Source organism: Mustela nigripes, chromosome 12, assembly GCF_022355385.1.
Source record: "Mustela nigripes isolate SB6536 chromosome 12, MUSNIG.SB6536, whole genome shotgun sequence".
Taxonomy (NCBI): domain Eukaryota; kingdom Metazoa; phylum Chordata; class Mammalia; order Carnivora; family Mustelidae; genus Mustela; species Mustela nigripes.
The window spans coordinates 27,847,499-27,874,476 of NC_081568.1; the positions used below are offsets into that span (position 1 = coordinate 27,847,499).

At 40.0% G+C, this 26,978-nt stretch overlaps 1 protein-coding gene and 1 pseudogene across 6 annotated transcripts in view; both read right to left on the reverse strand.

The window, feature by feature from the left end:
• CAPSL (calcyphosine like) overlaps window positions 1-4,972 on the reverse strand; it is a 30,196-nt gene extending 25,224 nt beyond the window's left edge. For 2 of the 6 annotated variants that reach the window (XM_059416487.1, XM_059416484.1), the window contains exon 1: window positions 4,861-4,971. The gene's annotated coding sequence lies outside the window, so the exon portion shown is untranslated. Of the gene's footprint in view, window positions 1-4,647; window positions 4,833-4,860 lie in introns of those variants that run through there. The other 4 variants (XM_059416483.1, XM_059416486.1, XM_059416485.1 and 1 more) reach the window with 4 other exon arrangements.
• A 4,589-nt stretch (window positions 4,973-9,561) lies between these two features.
• LOC132027487 (UDP-glucuronosyltransferase 3A1-like) lies at window positions 9,562-25,761 on the reverse strand (annotated as a pseudogene).
• Between the last annotated feature and the right edge of the window lie 1,217 nt (window positions 25,762-26,978).

Consider the following 26,978-nt stretch of genomic DNA (forward strand, 5'->3'; position numbering starts at 1 on the left):
GCTGTACCAAGTCAGCAACTGCCTGACTCCACGCTCTTGTCCTGAGGAACCTGTCAGTCAGGTTCTCTATCATAGTCAAAAGTATTTCTAACTGATATAGTTGGCAAAAGCTTCTGTGTACAGAGCTTGGCTTGACCTTAGATATTGACCTTTACCCAGGTAAAATAACTAGCAATCCAATGTGAGGAGAGAAGCTCCCCCGAGAAACAGTCAAGAGGAGATCAAGTGACTCCATTACAATCTGCTCTCTCCACAGAATTTTATCAGCATTCAGCAACCTCTGCAGCATTTTTGGCTACAAAGAAGTGAGAAATACTCTTCAGCCTTATACTCAAGAACCCATATCACTAACACAATGTGATACCAGTTTATTAAAGCCCAAAGGTCCCAGGCTTGCGAGATCCTTATAATGAGCATCTCTAGGGAATCTCTGGAGGCAGGAGGCGGTGTAATAACACTCTCCTTGCTGTCTCCTTCTCCATCTTTCTCTGCCTTTAGTCTCTGGGGTTTTTACCAGGAAATCGCTTGCAATCTATTCCGGTCAGACAGCCTATTACATGAAAGATCTTAAAGAGGCAGAGTAAGAAAAGACCTAAGCTACACAAAAGTAAGAAAAGATTTGGCTGGATTTGTGTACAAAATGCAAAAAAAACAAATAAACAAACAAACAAAAAAAGACAAAAGAAAAATAAAACTTTCATTCCATACTCCCTGGTTTTAGTGACTATGCTCTTAGAACCAACCAGGCAACATTCCAATATCCCATTTTTCAGGTACCGTGAGACCTTGGCCTCAGTGATTTCAAACCCACTGCAGAGACAAACCCCAAATGTCTATCTTCTACTACTTTTAGATGGGAATAAAGGTCTGAGTACCATTTGTATTCTTGCAACATTAGAAACCAAAATCACTTAAGTAACTATTTTACGGCCACTGAAAATGCCTCCTTTGGGGTCCTTTGTCCATATAATGTTTATTTTATAGCCACTTAGAAATCCAGCCAACTATTTGCATCTTGCAGGCTTTTTAACTGATACTTCCAGAAAACCAAGAAGCACCAATGGATAAAAACCCAATGTCAGAGTGACAGTATCTGCATAGCTAGCGTATCAGACAGAAATCATGTCCAGCTACTCATAACAGAAACACGTAATTGTCTGTGAATATGACAGAGGTTTATTTCCTCTCATGTAAAGGAGTCTGGAGGCATTTCAGAGAGTCTATGTCCCAAAGAACTACCATCTTTCTACTTTACCATTGTTTGTATCCTCAGAGTTGCTTCAAGTTACAAAAGAACCTTTGTTGCTCCCACCATTACATCCACACCCCAGGCAGCAGAGAAGAGTGAGGACAAGGAGTGTGCCCTTGGCAGCTGAGTCATCCCTTCTTAATGGCTCCCACCTCCTTCCTTAATGGCACCCAACTCCTTCCACTGAAATCTCATTGGCCAGTCCCTCAAAGGCGGCTAGCACTATGATCTGAATGTTCATACCCTTCCAAAATTCATAAGTCAAAGTCCTAACTCCCGGTATTAAGAGGTGGGGACTTTGGGAGGTACTTAATTCACAAGGGTAAAACATGAATGGGATTAGTGTCTCATAAAGGAAGCTCCAGAGAAATCCCCTGCCCCTTCTACCACCTGAGCAGTAGCACGAAGGTGATGGCTCTACACCAGGTAGGGGACCCAACCATGCTGGTGTCTTGGTCTTAGATTCCTAGCCCACAGAATTATGAGAAATAAGCTTTTGTTTTTATAAGCTACCCAGTTTGTGCTATCTTGCTAGAGCACTCCAAACAGATTAAGACAGCTAAGAAACCTAATTTTGGGCTGGGTACTTTGCCATCCTTCAGGTTGTGTTTATAAAGAAGAGGAAAATTGACAGGTTCTGCCACAGTTGGCAGAAGAAATAGAGTCCTTCTAGAAACTATGTCAGCGCTTCCAGATCAGTTTTTCCCACAACATCCTGCGAAGCCACCATATCATCCTGACGGAGAACACCAGTGCGAATCCTGGAATCAAAAGTGAGTACGTTGATGATTTCTGGGCTCTCAACCTCTGTTTCCCCAAAGAAACTAAGATCCACAATTCCCTGGGCAGTTGTCGAGAAGACCCTGAGTTTACACCAACATACCCGAAAATGATCTAGACCTGGAGACACCAAACCACAGCCCGTGGGCCAAATTTGCCCCTCCATCCAGTTTTGTAGATAAAGTTTTACTGGAAAACAGACACACGCATTTGTTTATGCATGATCCTTGGCTGCTTTCATGCTACAGCAGGAAAGGTTAATAGTTGCCACAGAGACCTCTGGTCTACAAACCCTGAAATATTAGTTTGACATTGATTAGATTCCTCTTTCAATCTTCTCAACCTATGCCACGCTCCTCCACACCTTGTCTTGAAAATCACAGTAAAAATGGAGATGAACTCACTTGCATCACCTCCTCCAAGTCTGTACAGGTATTTATCTCCAAAACCATCCTGACTTTGTCCTCCCTGCCCTGTAGGAAGTGAGAATTGCCTCCCAGCTGAGGATGGTCTCCACCTAAAACACAAATCCCAACCCCTCTTCAACCCTCAGCCCCCATTTATGCCCCTTCCCTCCCCTCCACCAGCTCCTCCTTTTAGTCCATGAATCTGCAGTGATCCCTCCACCGTACACAGCCTCCAGCTCTCGCCCTTCAAAGCCCACTACCTGGAGGAGTCTCTGGCTTCTCCACTTTCTTCCCTTCCATCCATACTTCAGCCCACTGCAGTCTGGTCTCCGCCGTCCCTCCACTGAGCCTTCTCTCAGGAAGCACTGCCCACCTGATTACCACCACCAACAGTCACTCCTCACCTATTGCACTTTGCCCAGCAGTTGACTCTGTTGATCATTCTTCCTTCTTAAAACTAATCTCTCAATGAATCTACTTTCCTCTGTCTCCCTTTGTCTCAGGAGGTCTGACCTATTTTGCCTCTCCCTTGCCTTTTGGCTCCTTTCTAAAATGCTACTCCCTCCCAGGATTTGGTTATTTATCCTCTTCATGCTCTCATACCATCCCACAGCCCTTTCAGCCCCATCTACTGACAGCACGATGGCTCCTGAGTCTTTATTCCAACTCATGCACTGTGCTAGCTTCACAGTCAGCTTTCCCCACAAAATGTGTGTGCTTCAAGGACCTACAGGCAACTCAAGTTTAATGTTCCAGAGCCAAGTTCATTATCTTTTCCTCCTATTCCTTGCCTCAGGAAATGATCCCACCATTTCCCCAGGTCATCCACTGAACATTATCCTAGACGACTCCTCCCCTCTGTGTTGAATCAGCAGGCAAATACTGTAGAATTTCGCCATCTTGACACCCCTTGCCTCTCTGTTCCCTCCCTCATCTCCATTGCCATGGATACCACCTAAGTCCAGGACCTGGTCACCTCCCATCTCCACTATTGAATTTGCCTCTTAGCTGATTCCTTTTCTCTAGTCTTCCCCTCTCCAACCAGCCTTCAGATGACTGTCATAGCCATCTTTAAAAATGGAAATCTGAACTTCAAACTCTAATTAAAAACTTTTTTAAAGACTTTTTAAAAACCTTTAAGTTTTTTAAAGGTTTAATGGCTCCCCATTGTGTACAGGTAAAGAGTAAACATCTTCGCATTTGAAGTAGACACCGGCCCTGCCTGTCTCCCCAGCCTGGTTTCTAGCAATTCTCCACCTCTTTACAATTTATTCTGCATTTATACCCATTCACATTCCCCACGCGCACTATCGCATTTTGTCCCTGTGCCTTTATACATGCAGTCCTGTGTTAAGGAACACTTTTCCTCACTTGTTGGCCTAGAAAAGTCCTGTTCTTCTTCGTATAGTCACTATGGTGAAGCCTGGCATAACCACTCTCACCAGAGGGAAACAGCTTGCGTCTTTCTTTGCACCATCTGCGCAAAACCCAGATAGTGTCCATGCTGAATCACGATGCAACTCTCCGCTTTCAGAACTGCCTCTCCTACTAGACTATAAGGTTCTTAAGGGCAAATGCTGTAAACTTTGTGTCTCCAGTCATACCATCAGCACTCAGCAGGGTGCTACTAGATTGTTATTAGATCACCGCTATTTACATATAAATAGAAATACATGTCCACAATTTAAATCTCGGTATTTAAGATGCAGTTACAAAATAGAGACATTTCTGTAGTAAAGAGATTTTGGTAAAAAATAAACAAACAAATAAATAAATAGGAGCTCTAAAAACTGGAAACGAATTCATCTACTTAGTATGATTTAACTACACCCTAGAGACTGAAGGCAAGATAAACAGTATTGCTGTTTAATAAGGCCCTTCTCAATTTTGTGACCAATCAAATCAACTCGACAACGTCTAGCAAGCAGTGTCCAGCCTACTGCTGTTTTCTGTCTAAGTGGTCAGTTCAGCAGGGTATGACAGAAATAGCATATCTTTCAATGCCGGAAAAACCAAGGTCTGAATCAAAGCTCAATCTCTTGATGGCATTAATGACTTGGAGATGCTTCACCTCGAAGCTGTGTTTCCAATGGTCATACAGGCTAGATGAAGCAATTCACCCAAACGCTTCACACGTCAGTACCCTACACCTAGTGACTGCTCAGTGATGTGTACTGCCCTCCCCTTTAGGGAATAAAATTGATTCTGTACCTTTTTATCTGAGCTCTTCTTCTCAAAAGATGACCAATCGTCTCCCAGAACCACGCTATTTCCTCCCCAGACTGACAACCGAGAAGTCTCATCAACTGCTGGTTTTCTCTTTAGAAAGTAACACCTTTCGTCTTCTCTCTCCTTCTTTCTTTCTTTAGCTAAAACTAACCAAAGTGATCAAGCCAACATAATAGTTCAAAAACATTGATTTACCTTCAATGCTAACCTGAGGCCACCAGTTGCTGGGAACCGAAACTACGGACGCGCTCCGGGGTGTGCGCCTGGGCGGGTTCAGCCCCCCTGCATCCCCCGAGGCCTCCTCCGCGTCCCTCCCCCGCGACCCGCTCCGGCCGCCCTTGGCGCTCAGTGCACGGGGCTTGGACTCCCAGAAGCAGAGTCACACCCTGATTGGCTCAACTCACTGTCCATCCCTTCCCTGGCCCTGCCCTTTCTCAAGTTTACATTTTGGTTGCCTAGGAAACGCGCTGGCGGTGAAAGCCCGAGCCGCTCCCCGCCGAGCGGAGGCTGCCAGAAGGGTACCTGGCGATTGTTTGGTTTCAAGGACGGCATCAAAACTTACCTCGTTTGTTGTATCAAATGATGTTCAGCAAATTGTCTTACTCCCTCAGGCCACCCCCTCCCGCCCTTCTGTTGTCTCCAGGCGGCACCCTGCTGGGGTGTCTCATTCTCTCTCAGGTGACGCTGAAAACCTCAACACACAGGAGACGCCACGTTATTCTAAGTGATTCAAAGTCCTCCCTCGCTCTCCACAAGCTCAAGCTGACACGATGCCATTCTGTCCTGTTTTGGTTACCTCTTTTCTCCTTTCTTCTCACTTCCCTTCTCTTCTTACACTTGTTGCTCACGATGAGTTTGCCAGATTAGAAGCAGCCTAGGGCCCTGTTCAGAAAAGGTACCTAACTCCAGCTCTCCTCCCTCCTGGCACCCGTGACATCCGCCCCTTCTCTCGCTTCTGTCATGAACTTGTCCAAAGAAACCAGGACTCTAATGATGAGGACAGGAGTTCCACCCTCTGTCTGGCATTCTACATTCTACGGATTCTCAGACAAGTGTGGTCATTGATGTCTACTGTCTCTACAGAGGACATTACATTTCTCTTGTCCACTTGTCACCCTCGCCCTGGAGATCAAAGAGGTAATATTCTCTGGGGATTTTAAGGAGGACTTGCCTTGGTCGAAGGAATTTCCGTCGGCGTGTGATTTGAGGAGCAAGAAGGGCCACTTGCAAAATAAGTCCTTTGTTTCTCTTTTAGGATAAATGTTGCTTTCAGAAAGCCCCTCTCAAAGGTACACAACACCCACCAAGCAGTAAAAACTATTGACACTGGCAGGGTATTTGATGTGGCACCCACCTTCACCCCAGGATAGTTCCCAGAGTCTTCCCCACACACCATTAGCTTTTTGTCCAAACGCATCCCTCCTTACTTACTGCAGCTGACCCCGAGGTACTAAGCAGTATCATTTCATTTTCACTAAGTGAGATTACTAAGCTAAACTGACCATGAGACAAGAGGCACTGCCAATGACAGATAAGTCTACTTTTCAACTAATAAATCAGTAAGACTGTGGGAAGTCACATGAGAGGACCAGGAAACTCTGCATCATCTTTGTATCTTTCAAAGCTCCCAGCATGATGCCTCGTTACAAATAGGAAATCAGTTGATGTTGGCTGAATCAAATTGTTGAACTGGGTAAAACGCACTCATGTTAAGGACATTTAAAATATGAAATCTAGAAAGAGCTAGTTCCTTGGACTAGGTAGAAATTTGCTTAAGACAACAAGTATTCCATTTACCTCCTTTTTCAAGGGTAATTGGTTGACACTTGTACAAATAGCTATCTCCCAGTAGCCTGCAATTAGGATGTGATTTTTTAAAAAAATATTTTATTTATTTATTTGACAGAGAGAGAGATCACAAGCAGGCAGAGAGGCAGGCAGAGAGAGAGGGAGGAAGCAGGCTCCCGCTGAGCAGAGAGCCCCATGTGGGGCTCGATCCCAGGACCCTGAGATCATGACCTGAGACAAAGACAGAGGTTTTAAACCATTGAGCCACCCAGGTACCCCAAGGGTGTGATAAACCAAACAACAGAAGATTGACATGGGGGGAACCATGTCAATTACCGTAGGAACCAACAAGTGATCATGACTGATGCTAATATAGAAATAGATAAGCAGAAGAATCATTACATAATGAAGGGAAACATAAATGACAGATTGAACTCTATATCAGCATCTTAAAATGTACCTCTAAATACATGTATTTTGTATGCAGATACTGAGTGTCCTATTTCATGCCCATCAAAGATCAACATATTAAATATTTTACCTGTGTTTATCATTTCTCAAATGTGTTATTTTAGGTTATAATTATGGAGCAACTCTAGGTCCCACTCACAAAATAAACTTGAATTAAGTCTGATACATGTATCTGATCACTTAGTCTGATTCTTCAAGAAGTAACTCCAATTCTTACACACACTCTCTTCTCTCTTCCAAACTGTACTAGCTCTATTTTAGAAATTATTAAAATGTATTTGAATTTCTAATTATGTTCAAATACAACAATAGTTCTTGAATACTACATTTTAAGGGACTCAACAGAGTGACACTGAAAAACACATCTCACACTTAGAGATTTTCAAATCAATTTTAAGTATAATTTGTATACAACAAGCTGCATCCATTATATAACTATAATACAAATGCTACTTCATTCATCTTTTCATGGGCATGTAGTTTTTTTCTGGGGCTATTATAAATAAAGCTGTTGTGAACATTTGTGTACAGATTTCCAAGTGGACATAGGCTTTCATTAACCAGAGTAAATACCTAGAAGTGGAATGTCTTGGTCATGCGGCCAGTGTGGCTGAACTGAAAAACTGCAGAGCAATTTTCCTGTGTGTGGCTACACCATTTCCCACTCCCCTCAGCAATGGAACAGATACGAGTGCCAGTAGCTCTGTCTCCTTGCATTATAACTGTTCATATCATCAGTCTTTTTAATTTTACTCATTCTAGTAGGTGTGCTATGATACTGTGGTTTTATTTTGCTTTTCTCTAATCACCAATGTGTCAAGTAATTTTTCATGTGATTATTGGCCCTTTGCATATCCTCTTTTGAGAATTGTCTGCTCAAACCTTTTGTTCATTTCTGTACTGGTTGTGAGATTTGTTTGGATATTCTATATACAAGGGTTTTGTCTGAGAAATGTGCTGCAATATTTTCTCCCAGATGATGACTTACATTTTTATTTTCTTGTACATGTCTTTAGAAGAGGGAAAGTTTTTCCTTTTTATAAAATCCAACTTATCAAATGTATTTATTTTATGATTTTATTTTTTTTTTAAAGATTTTATTTATTTATTTGTCAGAGAGAGAGCGAGCGGGAGCAAGCACAGGCAGACAGAGTGGAAGGCAGAGTCAGAGGGAGAAGCAGGCTCCCTGTGGAGCAAGGAGCCCCATGTGGGACTCGATCCCAGGACGCTGGGATCATGACCTGAGCCGAAGGCAGCTGCTTAACCAACTGAGCCACCCAGGCGTCCCTATTTTATGATTTTAGCTTGTGTGATATGAATAATAAATCTGTGCAATCATAAGACTAGGATGACTTTCCTTTAGAATATTCATAGCTTCAGTGTTCACATTTAGGTTGATGATACACTATGAGTTAGTTTTTGTATATGGTACATAGTAACAGTCAATGTTTCTTGTGTATGTTATTAAGGAAAAAATATAAGTCATTCAGATATCAGTTGTTCCAGTACAATTTGATGGGAGATTTTTCTTTTCCCATTGACTTGTTTGTGTACCTTCATGAATCAACTAAAGATGTCTATGTGGGTCTATTTCAGAGTTTTCCAGCTACCTTTGGAAGTAGTAACCAGAAACAAATCACAGAAGGCTATATCCCATGCAAGGAGAACCAACAAAGGATCTGAATCAGGGAATGATGAGATCAGATGTCCATACCATCAAGGCCATGCTGACAGTCTGCCCCAAGGAGAAGATTTCAATGAAAAGAGACTGGAGGCATCAGCCCGGTTCACCGGCTGCCTTGGATCAGATTCTTTGGATGAAAGTGGAACTTAGGAAGGAGTAGGCACAGAGCTGGCTTCTCTGATTTATAAGTGTTCAGGCAGGATGACAGGGTGAGAGTGGGAACAGGACTCATCAGCTGGAAGCCTCATTCCTTGGTCCCTTCGTTGGTTATGAGGGGGAAGAGTCTTGGCTATTTATTCTAATGACAACACAGAGAAAGCTTCAGGTCTGCCTTTCAGGAATTATTACAGAGACAAATTTCAGAGATTTCATAAGAATTGCAGAAATAAAACTTGAATTACACACACACACACACGCATGTCTTAATGGACGTGCTTGTGGCTGTAGGTGACATCATACAACACGAGAACTCACAGAACCTGGTAGACACCTGCCACCAGCTCTGCATTCTACCTAGAAAATCTTATCTTGACATGAGCAAGGGTGGGCCTCTTGCCACTTCTGCATGGAGTATTTCGTAGTAGCTGCTTCATCCTCCATTTGAATTATTTCAACATGTGGTCATAATCCCAGAATTAACCAATTAAAAATTAGGGTGTCTGGGGCCATCCTGGATATGTACTGTTTTCTTTACTATGTTTTAATCCACAAGGTAACATACATTTAAAACTTTTAAGGAAAATTTACTTCAATCTGAAAATGCAAAAGCAAATATAAGCACAGAATCTGAAGATTGCTTCATAAGAATTTCTAAGGGAGGCAGAAAATAGTGAAAATCAATTTTTGTACCACCCTCAAGTATGAATATGAGAAGACACCAGCGGTGCCCTGTGTGAGGGGAAATCCTTCTACAACCAAGACCTCCCCAAACATGCATCAAGGCTGCACCTCCATCAGGCTTTCTTCAGCTTCCTGAACCCATATAGCCAGCTGGCCACCATGCCCGGCAGCTTTCCACAGAGCCACAGGGTGCCCAGGGTGACCATCAGCAAGAACAAGAAGACATCCAGCAGGTACTGCTCATGCCACGGCTGCTGCAGGCCATGGGCTTAAGGTGGGCTACACCCCCTGTCTGGAGGATGTGGTCAATCCAGCCCACCAGCCTCTGGGCAGGGGTCAGGGGGTGGGAGCGCCTGATGATGCTGGTGGCCATAGCTGCTGACTTGTACCTGTTGGCAGAGACAGAGGTTGGGCATTACTCATGTGGTCTTAGAACTCTTAGAGACCTTGTATCACACACACACACACACACACACACACACACACACACACACTTTCAGTTATATGCACAAAAGACTCTGTTTCAAGGAAAAGTTGTTGGCCTGGACTTGTTAGAGTTTAGCTGGGTACCATTGAAAAGTTCAGGCTGGTCCTTCCATGCAAAGATGCATGCCTAGTGCTAAAAGTGCTAAATTATTTTAAAAAAAAGTGTACACTTACTAAGTGTAAGGATGAGTCTCTACCCAGGGGGGAAAACTATAAAGAAGTGTCTGAACTGTAAACATGCCTCTACACAAGGACACTTACAGTAGGCTAAAGGAAAGAGTATATAGGAATACATGTGATAGAACATACCCTGGATTCAGAGTAAATGTCCTTGAGACCCTAATAAGATACCCAGTCCATTGTGATTTTCCCATCATTGTGCCAGAAGGGAATTTACCAAAGAGAAGATGGGCCCTTTTACTGACTTACTTAAGAGAAATTCATCCCAACTTACTTTTGTGGCAGGCCCTGTGATAGTCCCTGAGAACACAGGGAAAATCAAGAGACACTGGGCTGTCGAGGGTAACTCTCTACTTGCTAGTGTGAGGGACTCTCAGTAAATTAAACAGAAATAAATGGGGTAGTTACTGATCCTGAGAAGTGTTAAGAAGGAAAAATGATTGAAGAGGGTGGAAGAAAGGGACACATTTAGGACTGTCACACAAAGACCACCCGCCTCTCTGATATGAGGGTACTGGAGAAGAACCCAACTGTCAAGAAGGAGACAGACCTGTGAAGAGAAGAAGGGATGTCTGAGGGAACAACACTGACAAATGGTCTGAAGCAGGAAACACTGTGGCATATTAGGGAACAAGAAGGTGTCCTCCTGCTCAGTGTAATTCTATTATCAGTAGCCCTCAAATATAAGATCTCTCAGAGACCCTATGTAAGTAGGTCAGAGTCCTCACAATACTTAGGGAAAAATTGCTCACAATATCTAACCTAAATTGCCTAGTCCTGTTCTCAGAAAAAATAGGTCATCTGTTAACATCACACAGATATCATTCCATGTCCCAGAAGTTTCAGCTTTTATTACCAAAAAAGAGCCACATGTTGCCCTTTTTGCTTAATGTCTTCATTCAGCCTAAGTGAACACAAGCCCAGAGAACTCCATACCTCTTGTCTTCAATGACTTCCTTCATCTTCAGAGCCAATGTCTCTGCCTTGATCTGCTTTAGCTGGATGGAGACACCAAACTTTTGGCTTCTACTTGGACCAGGTTGTCAGACTGGTCTCCAAAGACAGGAATCCCCACCATGGGTACACCATGTTAGATGGCCTCCATTATGCTATTCAATCCACCATGAGTGACAAAGTGACAGACAGATCTGTGGGTTAGCTGTTGCAGATCAGGAACAAAGCAGAATATTTCAAGATGAAAACTTCAGAACACCAGGGAATGTATTTGGGTAGGAAAAAATACCAAAGGATCTCAAGGTATGTTAGATAAAATGGATTTACTGATTTAGTTTTAGACAGACTCAAGGGAGCATATTCCAGAATACAAAATTCTTGCCTTGACTCTGTACAGAGACTCCTCTAAATCAATCCATCTAAGACTTGGAGCTCAGGGAAATCTGTAGAGAAGGGTGGTAAGTAAGGCATATTCTTCCTCCCATTCATCCAACCTTCCTTCTATCCTTTTTCTCTCTTTGCTTCCCTCTCTTTGTTCTCTCTCCCTCTCTGTGTCTTGTCTGTTTCTTACTTTGTAGGTCTCAGGCTCTCCCTTTCACTGCCCATTCACTTCCTGCTTACATGAAGGCTAACACCGTCACTAACATCACATCTCATATGGCATTCATCAAACTTACACTGTATGTCCTTTCTCCTCAATTTCTTAAGAAATCCTCTAAAGTAGGCAATGATGGACCACCCATCTAGGTATATCCAGTTCCTGTGTGCTCACCCCACTATTATTTAGAGAAAACTAAAACAAGTGTTGATAATGAAGAGTTCATGTCAAACACTGCTTCTCAATAGGGATGTGCATCGGAATCTATTTGTGACTGGGTAATGCATATTATTAAGGGCACCTGTGGTCATGAGCACTGGGTGTTATAACACAACTAATGAATCATTGAACACCACATCAAAGCTAATGATGTACTAGATGCTGGCTAATTGAACATAATAACTAACAATTAACTAACTAATTAATTAATTAATTAAAAGAATCTATTTGTGTTTCTTTGAAAATTAGAAACCTTTTTCCCTACACCATGTGTAGAACCCTGTATCATAACTTCTCAATATGCTTGTGAGCCATAGTCTTAGGGATCAACTTCTGATGTAATCAGTGGTTTTGGTAGTGAGGAGGCTCTAAAAAGTGGCACAGGACAAAGACAACCTATTAGTGTACAAGAAGTTCTCTGTTACCAGAGAGCTGGATGGACAAAATAACTGGCTGAGAGGTTACTTAGCTTCACACTCAGAAGTTTTGGCACATTCTTCAGACACTGTCAACATAAACTTTGTGAAAGTGTGAGTACACTTTTTGGGGAAAAAGAGGAAGAACCAATGTGTATTGATTGGAGTGTTTCTATAATGGCATGTGGCCTACCAGGGACTCAAGAGGCTAGGAACAACAGTGGCAACAAGAACCCCAAATGTAATCCCAGAGTCCGCAAACTGTCTTTGATTGTGTCTGGACAACCTTGGTCTGTGCCAAATATGGTAAATTCCAAATAACCTAATGAAAATATTGCTTCTGGTGGCAAGAATCAGGACTGGAATAGAAAGGAAGAAGAAACCATAGCAGCTGAAGCCATTTGGGAAGCCGAGCCTGATTTCCCAAGAACTCCAGCTGGCTGCGCCATTCCTGTCCTCTAAAGATTACCTTTAGCTACTAGATGGCCCTTCTCATGCTGGTGGGGTTGCCCAGAGGAAAGCTAAATATACATAAATAGGAAGAGAAAAGAAGATCCAGGCACTCCTCACCCAAGAGGTCATTCTGAGGAAGCCAGTCCACGATTCTCACATCTGCTGCCAATTTGACATCTTTGGGCCAACAAGAAGGATTACACTTCCATTTCACCCCTTGGGACAGATGAGCAAAGGCGCTGTTCATCTCCCTGAGAACTTCCTGGGACTGATAGCTGTTCACAATGGAGCTTAGGGCCACAAGGACAAAACCAGTCTCCCTACACGGCAATGAAATTCTCACTCTCCTAGAGAGAGGTAAGAAAGGAAAGGAGATTAACACAGTTGTTCATGAAAGCCTGGATGCTTTGAAATGAAAGTCAGATATTTACTGAATACATCTTCCTGTCAGTGCTTAGAGCTCACTAGGTTCTCCTAGCCCCTGGAAAGCTCAGTGTCCTCTGCACTCTGCTCATATCCATTGTCTGTTGGACTTGAAGTCATTTCTCTGAGATCTCAGGACACATCTTACCATATAAACACTTTCAGTAATCACCAATGAATGTGAAGACAGCTGTAGGTGTCCAGCCACTTCCACAATAGTCCAAGTTGCCCTTGAGGCACTCAAAGCATACTATAGCACCAACATCTAGATCCAGGACTTGTGTGTGTAACAGTGTTTTATAGCAAAGGAAAGTGGAGATGGTGGGAATCTCTTCCTTCATTGAAAACATGGTCCCAGGGTTATCTTCATCCCTCATTCTAGGTGTGGGGAGGTATGGTCATTTCGGAGTGTTCCAATGCCAGAGCAGAGGTGCTAGAGCCTGGGAGAATGCCAGTTGCTGTGCTGGCCCAGTCGGGGGCAGCATGCTTTCTGGAGGCTGAGGTAGATGATGGGGAAATGTTTTTATTATTGTCTCCTTCATATGCTTATTAGCTATCTGTCTGTCCTCTTTGTTAAGGGCTCTGGGAAGGTTTAACCATTTTAAAATTTTTGATTGGGGTTTTTATTGTTATTATTGAGATTTAAGGGGTTTTTTGTATATTTTGTGTATATGGTTGTGTATTTCTTATAATAGTCTTTATCAGATATTTCTTCTACAAACATTTACTTTTGGTTTGAGTTTCTTACTTTTATTCCCTTAGGACTGTCTTTCTCAGAACAGAAATTTTAATTTCAATTTAGCCCATTTACCAACTCTCTCCCAGAACATGTCATAGGTTTTGTATCTAAAAAGTAATTACCCAACCCTATGCTTCATTCAGATTTTTCAATTCTTTAAAACACTTTTCTTCTTTCCTTTGTATTTTTAGATGTTTCCAGATCCCAGCCTCTACCCCATTGCTCCACTCGGGCTTTACATGACTCCATGCAGCACAATACTCTAAAAATTACTACTCCAAAGGAACCACTTAAAACAGTTTCATTGCCCTTTTGTAATTAGAATGATCAATATAAATTTATTACTTAAAATTAGAAAAGGCAGAATATGATGTCAGGATAAGAAGGTGAAGGCTCTCATTTCCCCACAGAAACATTTAAAACAAGAAGAACTAAAGACTGACTTCATAACTTTATAGGCCTTGGGGAAACAGTATATACAGAAACCACATATGCCCATCGAGGGACAAAAAACACACTCAAAATGCTGGAACTTTCTATGGCATTCTTACTCTCCCTTGTCCTACCCTCTTCCTGGAGAGGCGTGTCACAGTCCAGAGGCAGCAGTGCTGGCCTTGCCTTCCCCAGCAGCAGAAGAACAGAAAAAAATTGCAACATTACAACCACTCTGTGGGCTCCCAAGTGGCAAGTTTCTGTCTCACCAAACTTGGAACTTTCACTGGGAATGGCAATATAGTCCAGATATCAGGCTGGCAGGACTTGTAAGGTAATAGTGGCACCATGGCATTTAAAACATGCATAATTCCGGGCGCCTGGGTGGCTCAGTGGGTTAAGCCGCTGCCTTTGGCTCAGGTCATGATCTCAGGGTCCTGGGATCGAGTCCCGCATCGGGCTCTCTGCTCAGAGGGGAGCCTGCTTCCCTCTCTCTCTCTCTGCCTGCCTCTCCATCTACTTGTGATTTCTCTCTGTCAGATAAATAAATAAAATCTTTAAAAAAAAAAAATAAAATAAAATAAAACATGCATAATTCCACAGAACTTAGAGTCTTGGGGCAAGAGATATGGGCAAAAACTAAAATAGAACAACTAAAAGTCCTGAACAGAATCTGGGTGAGAGTCTCTGGGAACATAAGACATTAAAATTAGTCAAGTACGCAGGAAGAATCAGAGTTGAATAAATGAATATATTAATTAATTAATTAATTGCATATAAATAAATAAATGCAAATAAATGTCCTAGACAGGACAAATACCCCAAAATATCTAAGAGACTTTAATCCTTTGCCCCTGGCTCTTCCAAAAACTCATAACATGCCCCACCAATTAGTAAGGTTCTTTCATGGTAGTCTGCAAACACTGGCTGAGGTGACTGTTCTTCCAAATGCCCAATTTTCTACAAAAGATCACCAAAAAAAGACAGAAACAAGTCATCCAAAGGAAGAAAATAAATCTCCAGAAACCCCCCTTGAGGACACACAGAAATTGGGTTTACTAAACAAAGACTTAGAAAGTTGACTAAATATGTTCAAAAAACTAAAGAAAAATGTGGACAAAGATCTAAAGAAAATCAGGAAGACAATATATGAATAAAACTGATAATATCAAGAAGTGCAGAATTTTTTTAAAAAAGAGCAAAGGAAATCTGGACCTGAAAAACGCAATAATTAAATTGAAAAATTCAGTAGGATATTTCAACAGCAGGCCTAAACAAACCAAAGAAAGATGTATTCAGCTTGAAGGCAGGGCATTTAAAACGTCAAATATAAGAAGCAAAATGGAGAAAGTATCCAGAAAATGGAAAGGAGTCTAGGGACTCATAGGACCCCATCATATGGATTAATGTATATGTTGTGAAGATCACAAGAGAAGAGAAAGAGAAAGAAGCACAACAATTGCTTAAGGAAATAATGGCATACAAGATAATATTACATGTAGATATTATATGTAACACCATATTATATGTAACAATTCCAAACACAACAAAAAACCCTGTCAGAACTAATAAACAGTAATGAAAAGTACCAAAAACACCAAAAAAAAAAATTAGCTCACAAATATCAATTGCAATACTGTATGTTAATAATGAACATTTCAAGAAGGAAACGAGTAAAACAATTCTATTTATAATGTACTCAAAAATAAAATACTTAGGAATAAACTTAACCAAAGAAATGAAAGATTTTACATTGAAAACTATAAGATATTGTCAAAAAAAATTAAAAAGATATAAATACATGGAAAGAAGTCCAGGCTTTATCAGTTTGAAGACTTAATGCTTTATAAAGATGTCAATATAAACCAAAGTGATCTACAGATACATACAATCTTTATCAATAGCAAACAATATTTTGTTGCAGAAATAGAAAACTTATCCTAAAATTCATATGAATTTCAAAAGAACCTGAGTACCCAAAACATCTTGGGAAAAAAAGAAAAGTTGGAGGTCTCACTTTTCCAGATTTCCAAACTTACTAAAAAGCAACAATAATCCAATAATCAAAATAATGTGTGACTGGTATAAAGATAGATAGATATATCAATAAATAAAAAAGCTATCCCAGAAATACACCCTTATATATATTTGGTCAAATATCTTATGACAAATGTGCCAAGACCACTGATGAAGTAAAAGACAGTATTATCAACAAATGATGTTGAAAACTGGATAAAACCATAACTCAAAATGGGCAAAGACTTAGATACTTCTCCAAGAAGACATATAAAAAGCCAATAAGCTTATGAAATGGTGAACATCACTAATCAAGGAAATTCTAATCTAATCAAAGTGAGACTGTACTTCCCAACCATTAAGAGGGCTAAAAACAAAATTAAAACACACACACAAACAGAAAATGACAAGCATTTATGAAAATATGGAAAAGTTGGAACTCTTATGCATTGTTGACAGAAATGTAAACTGGGGCAGTCACTCTAAAGGACTATATAGCAGTTCCTCAAAAAATTAAATATATAATTGTCATACAACCCAGAAATTCCATTTCTCAGTATATTCCCAAAGGAATTAAAAGCAGGGGCTCAGACAAATATTTTACATTACTGTTAATGAACATAGCAGCATTATTCACAATAGCCAATATTGAAAGTAACCCAAGTGCCTTGGATAGATGAATAGATAAACAAATGTAGTATACACATACAATGAAATGTTATTCAACCTAATAAGGAAAGAAATTTGGACACATGCTAAAACATGATTGAATCTTGAAGACATTGTGCAAAGTGAAATAAGACATCACAGAATAAACATTGTACGATTCCACCTATATAAGGTACCTATAGTTGTCAAATTCATATGACAAAAGGAGAACAGTGGTTTCCAGGGTCTGGAGGCAAAGAGGAAATAAGGAGTCATGGTTGAGTGGGTATGAAGTTTCAGTTTGGAAAGAAGAAAATGTTCTGGAGATGCTGTGATGGTTGCCAACAGTATGGAAGTTCTTAATGACCCCAACTGTACTCTTCACGTGGCTTAAGTGGTGAATTTCACACTATGTATATTTGGTCACATTAAAAAAAAAAAAAGGAAAGGAGAGAAGAAAAATTACACAAGTGTTTGCTGTCTCACGAATTACACTCTAACTTCCATTATTCTCCACCTCAGTAATTCCTGTCTCAGTTCCAAGACCTAACTCACCATCATGTCAGGTAAGACCTGTGTTTTGTTCTGGTCTTATTCGTTCAACTGAATCTTCCACTACTCTAGTGTGGCCAGTGTCACTGAAGGAACCCAGCCTCATGGCCATCTCACTTATACCTCCACACACTGAACCTCCTATTCTCTCGATATGCTGTTTCTTCCTCCCCAGTTCCATTTCTTTGAAAATGCCACCATGAACCAAAGTCCATCTTGCCCATGAATCATTCCCCAGCTTTTTCTGTTCACTCAATACAAGGCCAGCAGAGGAAGGGTGGAGAACGTGGTGCCTAGAAAGCACGAGGACATCTAGGCTTTGGTGCTCTGAGCTGAATGTACTAGGGAAAAAAAATTAAAAATTTTTTAAAAATTAAATATATATTCACCTGAATGTCTGTCCTCTCATTTGTAAAATTGGAGGCCATCACTGTTCCCCCAAGGTGGCATGATATACAATCTATGAAGTAAATTCCATATAATAGCAACCCAGTATCTACAGGCAACAGGCAGCCCCTAATCTCAGCTCTACTTCATTTTGATAACTTCTAGAGCAGCGGTTCTGAGTTCAGGCTCTGCATTCAGACCAGCGGAGTAGCATTTAAAACTTACAATACCTAGCCCCAATCCCAACCAATCAAATCAGAAAATTTATACTGAGTCAGGGATGGGGGCTCTAGAGAAAAGAGCCATTGGAGATGATGGCTGCAGGTCTTGCTGTCAGTCGCACCCAGTCCAGCGTTGTTATACTATGTCTCTTTAGTTTTTTTAAGATTTTATGTATTTAGGGGTGCCTGGGTGGCTCAGTGGGTTAAGCCGCTGCCTTCAGCTCAGGTCATGATCTCAGGGTCCTGGGATCGAGTACCATATCGGGCTCTCTGCTCAGCAGGGAGCCTGCTTCCCTCTCTCTCTCTCTGCCTGCCTTTCTACCTACTTGTAATCTCTCTCTGTCAAATAAATAAATAAATAAATAAAATCTAAAAAAAAAAAAAGATTTTATGTATTTATTTGAGAGAGACATAGAGTGAGAGAGAGATCATGAAGAGGGGGAAGGGTAGAGAGAGAAGTAGACTCCCCACTGAGCAAGAAGCCCAATGCAGACTTCATCCCAAGGCCCTGAGATCATGACCTGAACTGAAGGCAGATGCTTAACCAACTGAGCCACCCAGTGGCCTCTATGTCTCTCTCAATCTCTCTCTTTCTCTCTTCAAAATATATTTCATCATGGATAACCAATCTCCTTAAAAATCGTTTCATGCGGTAGCCTCTCACTTCATAATTATTATGCATATGATCATAAAAAAATTAAAATTAAAATGTCAACATACTGAAGCATTTTTACCAGCAAGATTAGGACCAGGGTAAGGAATAGGAAGAGCTTAAGAGTTCCTCAAGGAGGTTCACAATAGCAGGGTCATGTAGGACCTAACAATACTTCCATTACCCTTACAGGAAGGGCTTCCTTAAAAGTAGATCCTGGAGTCAGCAAGATGGCAGAGTAGGAATCCCTGGACATTCTTTCCCCCTGAAAGCACACCAATTTGGCAAAATTTCATGGTCAAATTCTCTTTGTAAGAAATCCAGAAACTAAATGAAGGGGTACTGCACCCAAGGCAAAGGTTAAACAAATTCACCAGAGCTGGCAGATAGTTTTGAAAATACCCTCTCATCAGAATTCCAGCAGATGGATAGCCACATAAACAAGAATAAATTTGGACCTTTACATCATACAAAATTTCAAAATTGATGAAAGAATAAAAATAAGACCTGAACTACAAAGCTCTTAGAAGAAAACATGGGAGGAAAATTTCATGGTTTTGGTCTTGCCAATGATTTCAGAGATATAGGACCATGGACAGGCAACAAAACCAAAAATAAACAAGTGGGACTATATCAAACCAGAAAGCTCTATAAAGACTAAAAAGACAATTTAGAGAATACAACCTAGAGAATAATACATTAATTATTATTATTATTATGTATTAATACATTAATACATAATCTATTAATGTACAACCTAGAGAAAGTATTAAAAACAATATACCTGATAAGAGGTTAATCTCCAAAATATACAGAGAGGACTACAACTCAATAGCAAAAATTAAAAAAAGAAAAATTCCTATAACTAGATTAAAAAGTGGGCTAAGTATTTAAATGACATTTATCCAAAGACAAAATACAAACAGCCAACAGATACATGAAAAAAGGCTCAAAAAGCACTAGTCATCTGGGAAACACAAATCAAAACCACAGTGAGGTTTCTCTTCATATCTGTCAGTACAGCTAATACCAAAAAGCAGAAAGACAAGTGTTGAAGACATGAAGAAATTACAACATTTATATACTAGTTTCCAACTAGTAGCTGGAAATGCAAAGTGGTATAGCCACTGTGGCAAACAGTGTAGTGATTCCTCAAAAAATTACAAATACAACCACTAATGATTCATCAATCTGATTTCTGTGTATATAGCCAAGAAAATAAATCAGGATCTCAAAAAGATTTCTGCACTCCCATATTAATTAAAGCAGGATTCATAAGAGCTGAGACATGGATACAACCAAAATATCTATTAAAGATGAATAGGTAAAAAATTATCATGTATAGATACATAAACACAAAGGAATATTATTTACCCCCTTAAAAGAAAGACATTTTATTCAACACTTGGGTGGCTCAGTTGGTTAAGTGTCTGCCTTCAGCTCAGGTCATGATCCCAGGGTCTTGAGATTAAGACCCTCTACCTCTCCCCCCAATTCATGTGTTCAATCTTCTCTCTCTCTCTGTCAAATAAGCAAATAAAAAATCTTAAAAGAAAAGAAGGAAATTTTACAATATATGAAAACATGGATGAATTTTGATGACATTATGCTAAGTGACATAAACAAATATTACATGATTTTAATTATATGAAGTATCTAAAACTCAAATTCATAGAATCAAGAGAGAAAAACCACGTGGTCCTCTCAATTGATGCAGAAAAAGCATTTTCAGCATCTGTTCCTGATTAAAATGATTCAAAGTATAGGGATAGAGGAAACATTCCCCAACTTCATCAAATCTAACTATGAAAAATCCACAGTGACTATCATCCTCATTGGGGAAAGCTGACAGCCTTCCCTTTAAGATGAGGAACACAACAAGCATGCACACTCTTGCCACTTCTAATACTCTGAAGTCCTGGCAACAGCAATCAGACAACAAAGAGAAATAAAAGGTATCCAGGTTGGCAATGAAGAAGTCAAGCTCTCTCTCTTCACAGATGACATGGAAAACCCAAAAGACTCCACCCCCAAACTACTAGAACTCATACAGCAATTCAGTAATGTGGCAGGATACAAAATCAATGTACAGAAATCAGTTGCTTTCTTACATGCTAACAACTAAAATAGAAAAAGGGAATTTAGAGAATCAATTCCATTTACTATAGCACCAAGAATGATAAAATACCTGGGAATAAACCTAACCAAAGAGGTAAAAGATCTGTACTCAAGGAACTATAGAACATTCATGAAAGAAATTGAAGAAGACACAAAAAGATGGGAGACCATCCCATGCTCATGGATCAGAAGAATAAATATTGTTAAAATGTCTATACTGCCTAGAGCAATCTATACTTTCAATGCCATTCCGATCAAAATTCCACCAGTATTTTTCAAAGTTCTGGAGCAAACAATCCTAAAATTTGTATGTAACCAGAAGAGACACCGAATTGCTAAGGAAATGTTGAAAAAGAAGAACAAAACTGGGAGCATCACGTTGCCTGATTTCAAGCTTTACTACAAAGCTGTGATCACCAAGACAGCATGGTACTGACACAAAAACAGACACATAGACCAGTGGAACAGAGTAGAGAGCCCAGATATGGACCCTCAACTCTATGGTCGAATTATCTTTGACAAAGCAGGAAAAAAAATATACAGTGGAAAAAAGTGTTCAATAAATGGTGTTCGGAAAATTGGATATCTATGTTTAGAAGGATGAAACTTGACCATTCTCTTACACCTTACACAAAGATAAACTTGAAATGGATACAAGACTTCAACATGAGACAGGAGTCCATCAGAATCCTAGAGGAGAATATAGGCAGTAACCTCTTTGATATCAGCCACAACAAGTTCTTTCAAGATATGTCTCCAAAGGCAAAGGAAAAAAAAAAAAAGCAAAAATGAACTTTTAGGACTTCCTCAAGATCAAAAGCTTCTGCACAGCAAAGGAAACAGTCAACAAAACAAGGAGACAACCCACAGAATGGGAGAAGATATTTGAAAATGACAGTACAGACAAAAGGTTGATATCCAGGATCTATAATGAACTCCTCAAACTCAACACACACAAAACAGAAAATCATGTCAAAAAAATGGGCAGAAGACATGAACAGACACTTCTCCAAAGAAGACATAGAAATGGCTAACAGGCACATGAAAAAATGTTCATCATCATTAGCTATCAGGGAGATTCAAATCACAACCACATTGAGATACCACCTTACTTACACCAGTTAGAATGACCAAGATCAATAAGACAGTAAACAACAAGTGTTGGAGAGGATGTGGAGTAAGGGGAACCCTATTACACTGTTGGTAGGAATCCAAGTTGATGCAGCCACTTTGGGAAACAGTGTGGAGATTCCTTAAGAAATTAATAATAGAGCTTCCTTATGACCCTGCTATTGCACTACTGGGTATTTATCCCAAAGGTACAGATGTAGTGAAAAGAAGGGCCATCTGTACCCCAATGTTCATAGCAATAATGGCCACAGTTGCCAAACTGTGGAAAGAGCCAAGATGCCCTTCAACAGATGAATGGATAAAGAAGATATGGTCCGTATACACTATGGAGTATTATGCCTCCATCAGGAAGAATGAATACCCAACTTTTGTATCAACATGGACAGGACTAGAAGAGAGTATGCCAAGTGAAATAAGTCAAGCAAAGAGAGTCAATTATCATATGGTATTGCTTATTTGTGGAGTATAAGGAATAGCATGGAGGACATGGGGAAATGGAGAGAAGTGAGTTGGGAGAAATTGGAGGGAGAGATGAACCATGAAAGACTGTAGACTCTTAGAAACAAACTGAGGGTTTTGGAGGGGAGTGGCAGGTTGGGTGAGCCTGGTGGTGGGTATTATGGAGGGCACATATTGCATGGAGCACTGGGTGTGGTGCATAAACAATGAATTCTGGAACACTGAAAAGAAATTTTAAAAAATTAATTTTTTAAAAATTTACCTATGTAAAAAAAAAAAAAGTACTCATTAATTTCCAGGGGTTGGGGGAAGTAGGTAATTGGTAATTAGTATTCAAAGGAGGAAGAGTTACAGTTAAGTGAAATGAATAAGATATTGAGATCTAAGGCACAACATGGTACATATAGTCAATAGTTATGTGGTATATGTTAAAAATGTGTTAGAAGGGGCACCTGGGTGGCTCAGTGGGTTAAAGCCTCTGCCTTTGGCTCAGGTCATGATCCCAGGGTCCTGGGATCAAGCCCTGCATCGGGCTTTCTGCTCAGCGGGGAGCCTGCTTCCCCCGCCCCCCCCCCCATCTCTCTCTCTCTGGCTGCCTCTCTGCATACTTGTGATCTCAGCCTGTCAAATAAATAAATAAATAAATAAATAAATCTTTAAAAAAAAAATGTGTTAGGAAGGTGGATCCCATATTGCCATTCTTACCACAGTAAAATAAATTATAAAATAACAGAATGGAATAAAATTTTAAGTGAAATTGATTTAAATTAAATCAAATTAAAATAAAAAGGTACATCCTAACTGTTTTGTTATCTCATCCTACTTTACTCCCAGTTCCCATTGGCAGAGGAGTCAACAACTCTGCACTAAAAGCTTTGCATAAGTCCATATTGAGCGTAAAGGTTTCACTTACTTGAGGTACTGCTTTAACAGGTCTCACCATTAAGCCTCCAACATACACAATGCTCGGTAACAGGGGCTGAGTAAATTCAAAGGCAAAGTCAGAGCTCAAACCACAGCTCTGCTTTCCTTAGAAGATGAGACAAAACAGGCCTAGAACCTTCTGGGAAATGTTCCTTAATGGTGCTGTCAAATGCAGACTGGATTCATCATTGCCTCTTGAAGAAATCAAAGAGCATCAGAAAATTCTTCATTCTTCCCCAGAAGTCCATGTGGTCAGTTAGCAAGGAATGGCATGCTGGAACATAAGACATAGGGATTGGTAGCCCAAAGTCCACACTGGCAAATGGGGTGGGAAGAATTGACACAAATGGTTTCCGAAGCTTGTCAGCAACCAGGAAAGAACAGAAGTCAAATGCTTCAACAAATAATAGGTCAAAGTTCTCATACTTTAAGGAATCCATGATATCTCCTCTCCTTAGTAAATTACAGGGTGGCTCAGTGGGTTAAAGCCTCGGCCTTCAAATCAGGTCATGATCCCAGGTCACTCAAACCCTGAAGTCCCAGGTTTCAATCTAGGGGGCTGCCCTAAAGAACTTTCCCTTTTGTTGTGGGTCTGTGAGTCTGTCCTCAGTCCCCAGCATGGGAGGCTTTTGTGCTCTGGTGGTGCAAGATTCCAGAGACTCCCTCCCCCTTCCATTTATCTTCCAGTATTTCCTGTACAGTCATGGCTCCCTGCTTCATACCTCAAAACCAACTGCCAGAGATACTCTGTTTGTAGATATCTGGATATATCTTCTTACATCTCAGGCTGATTTCCTGGGTGTTCAGAGTGGTCTGGTAGATATACAGCTCAATTCAGGGAACTGGCTGAAATAGGGTCCCCCTCCTCCTCTGTTATCTTGCTCCAACTCCCATAGCTTGTGCTTTATGTGGGACAGCAGCACAACACTCTTTGTGAGCTCCTGTGTGAATGTTTGTGTCTTGAATGAGTGTGCACAATGAATCTCTGTAAAAGCAAGTTGTCCTCAAAGCAGTGTAATACATGTGCTCCTGGAGAAAATTCAATGTGGTTAAGATCTTGCCAGCCAAGCTTATGAGCAGGGCTGTTGAGGCAGTCCATGAGAAGCCAGTTATGAGGGATTTATATCCTTCCAAGATGAAGATGAAGAGAAATTGTGGTTGAGAGCTTGTTGAAATAGAAATTAAACAGAAAATATGCACCAAATTTGTATGGTTGTGAAGTATTTATGGGTACTTAGATATGGTCAGCAATTTCATTAACATTGGAAATGGGAGCCCTGATAGATGAGGCATGGCATTAAAGTTATAGTAGTCCCCTGCAAGGCACCATTCATTCTTTCCAGGTTTAGGAATAGTCTAAATTAGGCTATTAAATGGAGAATCACTGGGAATAATCACTCCTCCACTAAATAGGATTTAATCCTTAAAGGCACTGTTCTAATATAAATTAAGTTGTATTAACAGTTATAATATGTTGAGCAGATCCAACATTATCTCTGTTTTTTTGTTATGCTGACTGTAAGTGCCAAAACCTTAATTTTATTTTAATTTATGACTTTAATTTAGATAAGAGCTACCACGTCCACTTTGAAATTATTTAACAAATGGGTTTTCTAACTATGGGATATTTAATTTCATGTGTTATGACAGGGCATGCACATTAGTCTTCTAATGTTTTGTAACTTTTAAGAGTTACAAACTCCTAAAACTAATTTCAGGGAATTACCTTGACAAATTTAGATAGCTATTCTGATGTATTGATGAAGATCATTAAGTCTTGCCATTCATTCATCTCATCTGATGTTAAAAGTAATTTAGAAGCTCTGATGTCAAAAGCACAGAAACAAATCTGTGCCCTTTTTCTGTTATAAAGTTTTAAAATAATATTAAATTCCACATGTCAAAACTAAGAACTTTGCTTTAATTTTTTTCCTGACCCTCCCATCTTGCCTTTTCCTTCTCTTTCTGCTTTCCTTTGGTTGTTATTAGATGTATTTTGGAGAAGATATTCTTTCCAATCTGTTCATATTTATAAGTTTCTTCCTCACAATGTCCTACTTAATATCATCAAGGTGAGGGGCATTCTCACTGGTGATTTTGAGAGATCTTAGATTAAGCTGAGTTTGAATTAACTCCCTGAATTAACTCCATGGGGGTTATCTATGATCAGTGTTTTCCCCTATTACTCTGTTAGTCAAGGTTTTCTTTTCGCTACAGAGATATAGTCAGCAGCAATAGCAAAGGCATTTTCTAAGGTTCTAGTGCACCTTCTATGTTTACAGGTATGGATCTCATGATATGCCATGATGACTACTCTTCTTCACACCATTCTCTGGGCTTGTAAATTGTATCAGTCTTACCCTAGAGGACCATCCTTAATGGGGAAAGTGCCTGACTAGCACACAGCCATTGGTTAGAGGGTTCCAACTAGCCTGGTGTCAGTCACAGTTCATGCTGCAATCCAGGGCCATTTAAAGGCTAAACCCATACTTTTGTCTAAATGCACTTATAGAAGCCTCTCAATGGGATGGAAGTGAGGATTTCCCTACTTGGATCTGACTTGCTTGGCTTGAAAATCTTGCTTACACAAGGGAGGGTATGTTGAGACTTTCACTTTGCCAAGATGATTCAGAGAGGATTAAGAGGGAGGTGGAGTTTGAAAGCTGTCAGCAGTCCAACCTCAAAAATGGTGTCAGACTCTATTACACATGAGTTTTGGGGAAAATCCAGGATGGTAAGTAGGGCTGCAGAGGACTGTGGTTTTTAACTTAGCCTTTAGTATTTTGGGGCAGAATAAAAAACCTTGGAAGGTACCACCTTTATGTTTAACCTTTTTTTCAAAAAGAGAAAAGAATGGGGAACTATGTATGATAATAGAAGATCTGTATTTCAGTACAAAGGATACCACTCATTATATGTTCAATCTTGAGAAATTATTTGACACTCTGTTCATTTTTGTTTTCTCACTTGTATGATGAAGAATAGCTATACCTTTAAGCGAAAGCTTTAAGTAGAAACTTCCGGTACTTTAAATTGAATAAAAGTGACTGGATCATTATAAGGTTCTCAATAATATTATCAGGTCCTATGATTGAAGACTGAGAAAGCAAGAAAACAACAGCAATAAAACATACTTTTTACTTTTTTATTATTTATTTAAAAGCATATATATATATATATATATATATATATATTCTTTTGGAATTAAAAAACTATTGTATCATTATGTTAATATTAATCTGAGGTATGTGACCTAACTATCTTTATTATTGCTTATTATGGTGTGTTTTTTTTTAGAGAAGAATGCAAAATCATACCAAGTTATCAGTTGATTTCCCATTGAAGATCATGAAAAACAATTTTTAAAAGTTTTTATTTTTTTTAAAGACAGAAGCTTTGCATGGCAGGTAATTCTTTTTATTTTCTGAATGAAAGACTTACCATTTTAGTGACACAAATGAATTTTTGGATGCATGGATACTTGGAGTGAGTTTAAGAGAAATGGATGGATGGATGGATGGA